We start from the raw sequence: 12,219 nt of genomic DNA on the forward strand, positions 1-12,219 counted from the left end.
ATTTTTTGTAGAGATGAGGTTTCACCATGTTGGCCAGGCTGGTGTCAAACACTTGACCTCAGGTGATCCAGCCACCTCAGCCTCCCAAAGTGCTAGGATTACAGGCATAAGCCACCACACTTGGCGTTAAAAGTATATTTCTTAGTCAAATTCACCTTCATGAACTTAAAATGGAGGGATTAGTGCATTATTTGATTAATTAATGGATTTATTCTGTCTTTTGTTGTATTAAATCATTTACTTTTGAGACTTCTGGTTTCTGGACCAGCATGAAAGGAGCTTAGAAGTGTACCCTAAAAATAAAAAAAGTTTAAAAATTAGAAAAAAACGTTAAATGAGCTGAAAAATCAACAACTCCTTCTCTTTTTGAAGTGAGATTACAGGGCAAGCCCCTGCTCCCAAAATTGGAGAGACAGGCAAATATAGAGAATCCCATCTTTCTAGAGCAGAAACATCTGTGAGATTCAGTGCCAGGTTAGGAAAATATAAACTATAACTGATGAAATGCTGGAGGCTCACTGTAGACAATTTTGAGAGTTAAAAATTCCAGGGGACCCAGTCATGGGGAGGCCCTCACACATGTGTAGATGTTACTTCCAGGAGCTCTACCAGGTGCTCACAGTGAATATCTGAGAAAAATCCCTTCCCACCTCAGGCAAGGAGTGTGCAACACTGAACATTTTGAAATATGCTGGGCCAGAAACGAGAAATCAACATGAGATTTGAAGAAGACAAATATGTAAACCATCTAATTCTGCCTCTATCTCCTAAAAATCTTATGTCTTTCTCACATTGCAAAATATAATTATCCTGTGCCAATAGTCTTTAAAAAGCTTTAACTCATTCCAACATCAAGGACAAAGTTCTAACTCTCATCTGAGACTCATCTCTTTCCACTTATGAGCCTGTAAAATTAAAACAAATTATTTACTTTCAAGATACAATGGAGGTATAGGCATTGGGTAGACATTCCAATTCCAAAAGGGAGAAGCCAGCAAAAAGAAAGAGGCTACAGTTTCCATGCAAGTCTGAAACACAGTAGGTAGTCATTATATCTCAGAGCTCCAAAATAATCTCCTTTTACTCCATGTACCACATCCAGAGCACACTGGTACAAAGGGTGGACTTCCAAGGCCTTGGATGACTCTGCCCCTGTGGCACTGCAGGGAGCAGCCCCTGTGACTGCTTTTACAAGTTGGAGTTGAGCAGCTGTGTCTTTTCCAGGTTCAGAATGCAAGCTCGTGGTGGATCTACCATTATAGTTTCTGGAAGGTGGCAGCCCTATTCCCACAGCTGCAATAGGCAGTGCCCTGATGTGGACTTTATGTGGGGGCTCCCCATCCACATTCCCCTCCTCACTGCACTAGTACAGCTTCTCCGCAGAGGCTCTGCCCCTACAGCAATGTTTTGCATCCTCCAAAATCTAGGGGGAAGTTGCCAAGTCTCCTTCCTTTTTGCACTCTGCATGCCCGTGGGCTTAACGACAAGTAGAAATTACCAAGTCCTGTGCTCACTTCGGCAGCACATATACTAAAATTGGAATGATACAGAGAAGATTAGCATGGCCCCTGCGCAAGGATGACACAAAAATTCGTGAAGCGTTCTATATTTTTAAACCATCAAAGATCAAAAGAGACAAAGAAGGCCATTACATAATGGTAAAGGGATCAATTCATCAGGAAGAGCTAACTATCCTAAATATATATGCACCCAATACAGGAGGACCCAGATTCATAAAGCAAGTCCTCAGAGATTTACAAAGAGATGTAGACTCCCATACAATAACAAAGGGAGACATTAACACCCCACTGTCAACATTAGACAGGTCTACGAGACAGAATGTTAACAAGGATATCCAGGAATTGAACTGAACTCTGCACTGAGCAGACCTAACAGACATCTACACAACTCTCCACCCCAAATCAACAGAATATACATTCTTCTCAACAGCACATCACACTTATTCCAAGAGTGACACATAGTTGGAAGTAAAGCACACCTCAGCAAATGTAAAAGAACAGAAATTATAACAAACTGTCTCTCAGGCCACAGTACAATCAAACTAGAATTCCGGATTAAGAAACTCAATCAAAACTGCTCAACTACATGGAAACTGAACAACCTGCTCCTGAATGACTACTGGGTACATAAGGAAATGAAGGCAGAAATAAAGACGTTCTTTGAAACCAATGAGAACAAAGATACAACATACCAGAATCCCTGGGACACATTTAAAGCAGTATGTAGAGGGAAATTTACAGCACTAAATGCCCACAAGAGAAAGCTGGAAAGATCTAAAATTGACACCCTAACATCACAATTAAAAGAACTAGAGAAGCAAGAGCAAACACATTCAAAAGCTAGCAGAAGGCAAGAAATAAACTAAGATCAGAGCAGAACTGAAAGAGATAGAGACACAAAAAACCCTCCAAAAAATCAATGAATCCAGGAGCTGGTTTTTTGAAAAGATCAACAAAATTGATAGACTGCTAGCAAGATTAATAAAGAAGAAAAGAGAGAAGAATCAAATAGATGCAATAAAAAATGATAAAGGGGATATCACCACCGACCCCACACAAATACAAACTACCATCAGAGAATACTATAAACACCTCTATGCAAATAAACTAGAAAATCTAGAAGAAATGGATAATTTCCTGGACACTTACACTCTCCCAAGACTAAACCATGAAGAAGTTGAATCCCTGAATACAACAATAGCAGGCTCTCATATTGAGGCAATAATTAATAGCCTATCAACCAAAAAAAGTCCAGGATCAGACGGATTCACACCGAATTCTACCAGAGGTACAAGGAAGAGCTGGTACCATTCCTTCTGAAACTATTCCAATCAATAGAAAAAGAGGGAATCCTCCCTAACTCATTTTATGAGGCCAACATCATCCTGATACCAAAGCCTGGCAGAGACACAACAAAAAAAGAGAATTTTAGACCAATATCTCTGATGAACACCAATGCAAAAATCCTCAATAAAATACTGGCAAACCGAATCCAGCAGCACATCAAAAACTTATCCACCATGATCAAGTGGGCTTCATCTCTGGGATGCAAGCCTGGTTCAACATACACAAATCAATAAATGTAATCCAGCATATAAACAGAACCAAAGACAAAAACCACATGATTATCTCAATAGATGCAGAAAAGGTCTTTGACTAAATTCAACAGCCCTTCATGCTAAAAACTCTCAATAAATTCGGTATTGATAGAACGTATCTCAAAATAATAAGAGCTGTTTATGAGAAACCCACAGCCAATATCATGCTGAATGGACAAAAACTGGAAGCATTCCCTTTGAAAACTGGCACAAGACAAGGATGCCCTCTCTCACCACTCCTATTCAACATATTGTTGGAAGTTCTGGCTAGGGCAATCAGGCAAGAGAAAGATATAAAGGGTATTCAGTTAGGAAAAGCAGAAGTTAAATTGTCCCTGTTTGCAGATGACATGATTGTATATGTAGAAAACCCCATCATCTCAGCCCAAAATCTCCTTAAGCTGATAAGCAACTTCAGTAAAGTCTCAGGATACAAAATCAATGTGCAAAAATCACAAGCATTCTTAGACACCAGTAACAAAAAAACAGAGAGCCAAATCATGAATGAACTTCCATTCACAATTGCTTCAAAGAGAATAAAATACCTAGCAATCCAACTTACAAGGGATGTAAAGGACCTCTTCAAGGAGAACTACAAACCACAGCTCAGTGAAATAAAAGAGGACACAAACAAATGGAAGAACATACCGTGCTCATGGATAGAAATAATCAATATTGTGAAAATGGCCATACTGCCCAAGGTAATTTATAGATTCAATGCCATCCCGATTAAGCTACCAATGAGTTTCTTCACAGAATTGGAAAAAACTGCTTTATAGTTCATATGGAACCAAAAAAGACCCCACATTGCCAAGACAATCCTAAGCCAAAAGAACAAAGCTGGAGGCATCATGCTATCTGACTTCAAACTATACTACAAGGCTACAGTAACCAAAACAGCATGATACTGGTACCAAAACAGAGATATAGACCAATGGAACAGAACAGAGTCCTCAGAAATAATACTGCACATCTACAGCCATCTGATCTTTGACAAACCTGAGAAAAACAAGAAATGGGGAAAGGATTCCCTATTTAATAAATGGTGCTGGGAAAATTGACTAGCCATAAGTAGAAAGCTGAAATTGGATCCTTCCCTTACTCCTTACAAAAATTAATTCAAGATGGATTAGAGACTTAAATGTTAGACCTAAACCATAAAAACCCTAGAAGAAAACCTAGGTAATACCATTCAGGATATAGGCATGGGCAAGGACTTCATGTCTAAAACAGCAAAAGCAATGGCAACAAAAGCCAAAACTGACAAATGGGATCTAATTAAACTAAAGAGCTTCTGCACAGCAAAAGAAACTACCTTCAGAGTGAACAGGCAACCTACAGAGTGGGAGAAAATGTTTGCAATCTAGTCATCTGACAAAGGGCTAATATCCAGAATCTACAAAGAACTCAACCTAATTTACAAGAAAAAAGCAAACAACCCCACCAAAAAGTGGGCAAAGGATATTAACAGACACTTCTCAAAAGAAGACATTCATACAGCCAACAGACACATGAAAAAATGCTCATCATCACTGGCCATCAGACAAATGCAAATCAAAACCACAATGAGATACCATCTCACACCAGTTAGAATGGCAATCATTAAAAAATCAGCAAACAACAGGTGCTGGAGAGGATGTGGAAAAATAGGAACACTTTTACATTGTTGGTGGGACTGTAAACTAGTTCAGCCATTGCGGAAAATAGTGTGGCGACTCCTCAAGGATCTAGAACTAGAAATACCATTTGACGCAGCCATCCCATTACTGGGTATATACCCAAAGGATTATAAATCATGCTGCTATAAAGACACATGAACATGTATGTTTATTGCAGCACTATTGACAATAGCAAAGACTTGGAATCAACCCAAATGTCCACCAGTGACAGACTGGATTAAGAAAATGTGGCACATATACACCATGGAATACTATGCAGCCATAAAAAAGGATGAGTTTATGTCTTTTGTAGGGACATGGATGCAGCTGGAAACCATCATTCTCAGCAAACTATCGCAAGAACAGAAAACCAAACATTGCAAGTTCTCACTCATAGATGGTAATTGAACAATGAGATCACTTGGACATAGGAAGGGGAACATCGCACACTGGGGCCTATTGTGGGTAGGGGACAGGGGGTAGGGATAGCATTAGGAGATATACCTAATGTAAATGACAAGTTAATGGGTACAGCACACCAACATGGCACATGTATACACATGTAAGAAACCTGCACGTTGTGCACATGTACCCTAGAACTTGAAGTATGATTTAAACAAAAAAAAAAAAATTAAAAAAAAAAAAAGAAATTACCAAGTCTTATGGCTTCCACCTTCCAGAGCTGTGGCCTGAGCTTGATCTGGGGCCCTTTGAGCTGAGGCTGGAGTCAAAGTAGCCTGGATTCAGGGTGCACTGTCCCAAGGCTGCACTGGGGAGCAGATCACTGAGCCTAGCCTCTGAAACCATTCTTTCCTCCTAAGCCTCTGAGCCTGTGATGAGAGGGGCTGCCTCAAAGATCTCTGAAATGTCTTTGAGGCCTCTTTTCATGGTCTTGGATATTAGCACTTTAATCCCTTTTAGTCGTGCTAATCTCTCAAGCAAGTGATTTCTCCACAGCCTGCTTGGATTCTTCACCAGAAAATGGGCTTTTCTTTTATACAACATGTCTAGACTAACTTTTCCAAAGTTTTACACTCTCCTTTTAAATATAAGTTACAACTATAAGTCATTTCTTTGCTCCCACATATGAATTAGTTTATTAGAAGCATCTAGGCAACATCTTGAACACTTTGCTGCTTAGAAATTTCTTCTGCCAGATACCCTAGGTCATCACTCTTAAGTTCAAACTTTCACAGATCCATAAGGCATGAACATAATGAAGCCAAGCTCTTTGCTAAGGCATAACATGTGTGACCTTTGTTCCAGTTCCAATAAGTTAATTTTCATCTGAGACCTCATAAGCCTGAACTTCACTGTCTGTATCACTATTGGTGTTTTGGTCAAAACCATTTAACAAGTCTCAGAAGATCCAAACTTTCCCTTACCTTTCTGTCTTCTGAGACATCCAAGCTCTTTCAACATCTGCCTACTGTCCAGTTCCAAATCTGCTTCCACATTTTCAGTTATCTGTGTAGCAACTCTCCACTGCCCAGTATCGATTTTCTGTATAAGGCCATTCTTACATTTCTATAAAGAAATAACAGAGGCTGTGTGATCTGTAAAGAAAAGAGGTTTAATTGGCTTACCATTCTGTAAGCTGTAACAACATGGTTTCAGTATTTGCTTCTGGGAAGGGCCTCAGGAACCTCACAATCACGGAGGAAGGCAAAGAGAGAATGGACAAATCACATAGTGAGAGTGGAAGCAAGAGAGGGAGCATGGAGGTGCCACACACTTTTAAATGATGTGATCTTTTATGAACTCATTCATCACCAAGGGGATGGTACTAAGCCATTAATGAGATATCTGCCCACATGATCTAAGCATCTCCACCAGGACCCACCTCCAACAATGAGAATTATATTTCAACATGAGATTTGGAGGGAACTAATATCCAAACTGTATTAGTCATGGTTCTCTAAAGGGACAATACTAATAGGATAGATATATATGTAAAGAGGAGTTTATTAAGGAGTATTGACTCACACAATCACAAGGTGAAGTGTCACAATAGGTCGTCTGCAAGCAGAGGAACAAGAAAGTCAGTCTGAGTCCCAAAACCTCAAAAGCAGGGAAGTTGACAGTGCAGCCTCCAGTCTGTGACCAAAGGCACAAGAGCCCTTGGCAAATCACTAGTGTATGTACAAGAGACAAAAGGCCTAAGAACTTGGAGTTCAATATTTGAGGGCACCAAACGTCCACCACAGGAGAGAGATGAAGGCCAGAAGACTCAGCAAGTCTGCTCTTTCCATCTTCTGCTCGCTTTATTCTAGCTGCACAGGCAGCTAATTAGATGGTGCCCACCCAGATTGAGAGTGGGTCTGCCTCTCGCAGTCCACTCACTTAAATGTCAGTCTCTTTTGGCAACACCCTCATAGACACATGAAGGAACAATACATTGCATCTTTCAATCCTATCAACTTGACGCTTAATAGTAATCATCACAAGTCCACCCATTGTCAACTTAAGCCCATACACATCTCCTGAAATCATATATAATCTTCAAATAAAGATAATAGTAAGGTCATAATTATGCCTAACATAATACAGCTTTCCCTTTTACTACTGGAAGCACACTGATCCTTAACTTCAATGCTATTATACAAAGTTAACACTTAAATACTGATATGAAGTCAATAAATCTTAAGTCACATGATAAAGGAAAAAAAAAGGAAATAAAATAAAGATGCTCTCTCAGTACAGGTGTTTACATGCACAAACATGTTCTTAACCAAAATAAGGAGGAAATAATCATGAAAATTACAGTCTTCATTTCTGCAACTGGTTACAGTTGTAGCTGGTATTGATGACTACCTTCTTCTACTACACATTCTGTATTTCCTTTGCCTACAGTAAACACCTCCTCAGCTGGTCATGGCTTTTTATCTGGTGGGGTGACCCAAACCTTCATTCCTGAAGGGTATGGTCATTTGTAATTCTGCCTGGGTTGGGTTGTTTTAGTTTCTTATTGACCTTAATCCCAGGACGTGGTAATACTAAGAGATGCCCTAAGGGATCTCCTGTATTCCGTACATACTCTTCCTTACCTCCATTGTGGAGTAGTAGATTCATTTTATCTTGATAGTCTGGGTCAATCATCTCAGCCAACACTGTAACTCTCTTCTTAGCCTGTTGACTTAGAGGTAAGAGGAGCCCAAAGTGGCCAAGTGGCAATCTTAACTTTCAGTTAAATGGAATCATTGTTGTGTCTACTGGTGGCAGCATTCTTCCCTCTGGAACTAAGACTCTAGGTAAGTAGAATGTAATGTTGTGGGAACAGGAAGCAAAAATTTTGCTGGTGGGTCACTAGGGGTGATGATGAGTGGTGTCACTTCCACTACCATCCTTTGATTCCTGGATCCATGGTAGAAACAGTACCATATATTGGACACTGATTCAGAGCATACATGGTCTTCTGGAGAACTTAACCTTAGCCCTGCTAACTATTATCAACTAGTTGGCATTGTAATTGTAACTTCAAGAAGCCATTTCACAAGTCTATCAATCCAGCTGCTTCAGGATGATGGGGAACATGGTAAGACCTGGGAATTCCATGAGCATGAGCTCACCACTGCACTTCTTTAGCCATAATGTGAGTGCCTTGGTCAGAGGTAATGCTATGTGGAATACCATGCCAATGGATAAGGCATTCTGTGCATCCACGGATGGTAGTCTTGGCAGAAGCATGGTGTGCAGGATAGACAAAACCGTATCCAGAGTAAGTGTCTATTCCAGTGAAGACAAACCACTGCCCTTTCCATGATGGAAGCGGTCCAATATACCCAACCTGCCAGCAAGTATTTAGTTGATCACCCTGAGGAATGGTGTCATATTGAGGGCTCAGTGTTGGTTTCTGCTGCTGGTAAATTGGGCATTCAGATGTGGTCGTAGCCAGATCAACCTTGGTGAGTGAAAGTCCATATTGCTAAGCCCATGTGTAACCTCCATCCCTGCCACCATGGCCACTTTGTTCATGAGCCCATTAGGTGATGACAGGGTTGGCTGAGGAAAGAGGCTGAGTGGTGTCCATAGAATGAATCATTCTATCCACTTGATTATTAAAATCCTCCTCTGCTGAGGTTACTCTTTGGTGAGCACTCACAAGGATACAAATATCTTCGCAGTTTTTGGACACTCAGAGAGGTCCACTCATATAACTCTTCCCCAAATTTCTTTGTCACCAATTTGCAACTCATGGTTCTTCCATGTCCCTGACCATACAGCAAAACAATTGGCTCCAGTCCATGAATCAGTACGTAACCACACATCTGACCATTTCTCTTTCCAAGCAAAGTGTACAACCAGGTGCACAGCTCAAAGTTCTGCCCACTGAGAAGATTTTGCTTTGTCACTGTCCCTCAGGAATGCCCTAGAAAGGGACTGTAGTGCTGCAGCTGTCCACTGTCACATGGTGCCTGCAGATCATGCAGAGCCATCTGTAAACCAGGCTCTAGTCTTCTCTTTTTCTGTCAGCTGATCCTAGGGAGTTCTCCATGAGGCCATTCATGCAGACTGGAGGAGAGAAGGTATGGTAGCAGGAGTGGGGACCATGGACATTTGAGTCACTTCCTTATGTAACTTACTAGTGCCCTCAGGACCTACTCGAGCCAGATAATATGTATACCACTTCCATTTGATGATGGAATGCTGCTGTGCTTGGCCAACTTTATGGCTAGGTGGGTCAGAAAGCACCAAGTTCATGACACACAGTTCATGTCACATGGTCACTTGATGACCCATAGTCAAACGTTCATTCCACCAAAGCCCAGTAACAAGTCAAGAGCTGAGAGTAGTTATCTGCAGAAGATGGCAGGGCCTTGCTCCCAAATCCTAGAGGCCTCCACTGTGATTCACCTATGGGGACCTGTCAAAGGCTCCAAACAGCATCCCTATGTGCCACTGACACATCAAGACCCATTGGATCTGCTGAGTTATATGGCCCAAGTGGCAGAGAAGTTTGCACAGTAGCCTGGACCTGTTGCAGAGCCTTCTCCTATTCTGGACCCCACCCAAAACTGGCAGCCTTTTGGGTCACTTGATAAATGGGCTGGAATAACACACCCAAATGAAGAATGTGTTGCCTCGAAAATCCACATAGGTCCACTAGGCGTTGTGCCTCTTTCTTGGTTGTAGGAGGAGCCAAATGCAGCAATTTGTCCTTCACCTTAGAAGGAATATCTTGACAGGTCCCACATCTCTGGACCCCCAGAAATTTTACTGAGGTAGAAGGTCTCTGAATTTTAGTTGAAATTATTTCCAATCCCCTGGCGTGCAAATGTGTCACCAATAAGTCCAGTGTGTTTGCTACTTCTCACTTACTGGATCCAATGAGCATAATGTCATCAGTGTAATGAACCAGTGTTATATCTTGTGGAAAGGAACAGTGATCAAAATCTCTGCAAACAAGATTATGAGACAAAGTCAGAGAGTTGATATACCCCTAAGGTAGGACAGTGAAGGTATATTTCTGGCCTTGTCATCTGAAGGCAAATTGCTTCTGGTGGGCCCTATGGACAGGAATGGAGAAAAAGGCATTCACCAAATCGATGGTTATAAACCAGGTACCAGCAGATGTGTTAATTTGCTCAAGCAATGAAACCGCATCTGGTACAGCAGCTACAATTGGAGTCACCACTTGGTTTAGCTTACAATAATCCAGTGTCATTCTCCAAGATCTGTCTGTCTTCTGCACAGGACAAATAGGAGAGTTGAACAGGGATGTGGTGGGAATCACCACCTGTGTGTCTTTCAAGTCTTTTATGGTGGCACTAATCTCTGCAATCCCTCCATAGATGTGATACTGTTTTTGATTTACTATTTTTCCAGGTAGAGGCAGTACTGATGGCTTCCATTTGGCTTTTTCCACAATAATAACCACGACCCTACCAGTCACGGAGCCAATGTGGGATTCTGCCAGCTGCTAAGTATGTCTATGCCAATTATGCATTCTGGCACTAGAGGAAATGACCACAGCATTAGCCTAGGGACCCACTGGCCCCAGTGTAACTTGGACCTGAGTTGAAACTCAATTACCTTACTTCCAAAAGTCCCTACTTTAACTAGAGGACCACAGTGATGTTTTGAGTCCCTTAGAATCCAACGTCACCTCAGAGTCAGTGTCCAGTAGTCCCTGAAAGGTCTGATTATTTCCCTTTCCCCAGTGCACAGTTACCCTGGTTGAGGCCAGAGGTCTCCTTTGGGAAGGATGAGGGGAGGATTAACAACACAAACTGTTGGTAGTGAGATCCTTCCTCAAGGGGACCTAGCCTCCCTTTGTTACAGGCAAGCGGTCCCAATTCAGACTTCAAGAGAGGGTTCTTGGGTCTCAAGCAAGAAAGAATTTAGGGTAAGTCCACAGTGCAAAGAAAAAGCAAGTTTATTAAGAAAGTAAAGGAATAAAAGAATGGCTACTCCATAGACAGAGCACCCCTGAAGCCTGCTGGTTGCCCATTTTTATGGTTATTTCTTGATATGCTAAACAAGGGGTGGATTATTCATGCCTCCCCTTTTTACACCATATAGGGTAACTTCTTGACATTGCTATGGCATTTGTAAACTGTCATGGCGCTGGTAGGACTGTAGCAGTGATGATGACCAGAGGTCACTCTTGTCACCCTTTTGGTTTTGGCTGTCCCCATTACTGCAAGCTGTTTTATCAGCAAGGTCTTCATGACCTTTACTTTGTGCTGACCTCCTATCTCATCCTGTTCCTTCGAATGCCTTAACCATCTGAGAATGCTGCCCAGTAGGTTTCAGTCTCATTTTACCCAGATCCTATTTAAGATGGAGTTGCTCTGGTTCACACATCTCTGACACCTTCACGCAAGGGGTTCTGAGTCTGTAAACTGTAAACTGATTCAAGTATGGAAATTGATTGAGGGCTCATGATTCTATATTTTTATAATTCAAATTAGTATTTTGTCCACTCAACCTAGAAGTTTTCTGCTTATACAAATTAAGTAAGAATGCAGTAGGCTTCCTATCTATATCACTTCTAGAAATACCATGATTAATTTGACAATGCCAGAGCTCTAGACAAAGAATCTACGACATTCACAAAAATTCAAAAAATTGGTGTTTAAGAAAGCTAAAAACACAAAAAGAAAACAAAATAAAAATGGACAAATGAGATCATATTAAGGTAACAAATTTCTGTACAGCAAAGGAAAAAAATCAACAAAGTGAAGAGACAACCCACAGAAGAGACAACCCACAGAATCGGAGAAAATATTTACAAACTACCCATCTGACAAGGGATTAATAACCAGAATATATAAGAAGTTCAAACAACTCTGTAGGAAAAAATTGAATAATCCGATCAGAAAATGGGCAAAAGACTTGGACATTTCTCAAAAGATGATGTACAAATGGCAACCAGGCATATGAAAAGGTGCTCAACATCATTAATCATCAAAGAAATGCAAATCAAAACTACAATGACAT

At 41.0% G+C, this 12,219-nt stretch overlaps 1 non-coding gene across 1 annotated transcript; it reads left to right on the forward strand.

Moving 5' to 3' along the window:
* The first annotated feature begins 1,506 nt into the window (after positions 1-1,506).
* Positions 1,507-1,613, forward strand: LOC126957850 (U6 spliceosomal RNA). The gene has a single exon (XR_007726993.1). It is a non-coding gene; the product is annotated as a U6 spliceosomal RNA (small nuclear RNA).
* Positions 1,614-12,219: the final 10,606 nt, after the last annotated feature.

Source organism: Macaca thibetana, chromosome 6, assembly GCF_024542745.1.
Source record: "Macaca thibetana thibetana isolate TM-01 chromosome 6, ASM2454274v1, whole genome shotgun sequence".
Taxonomy (NCBI): Eukaryota; Metazoa; Chordata; class Mammalia; order Primates; family Cercopithecidae; genus Macaca; species Macaca thibetana.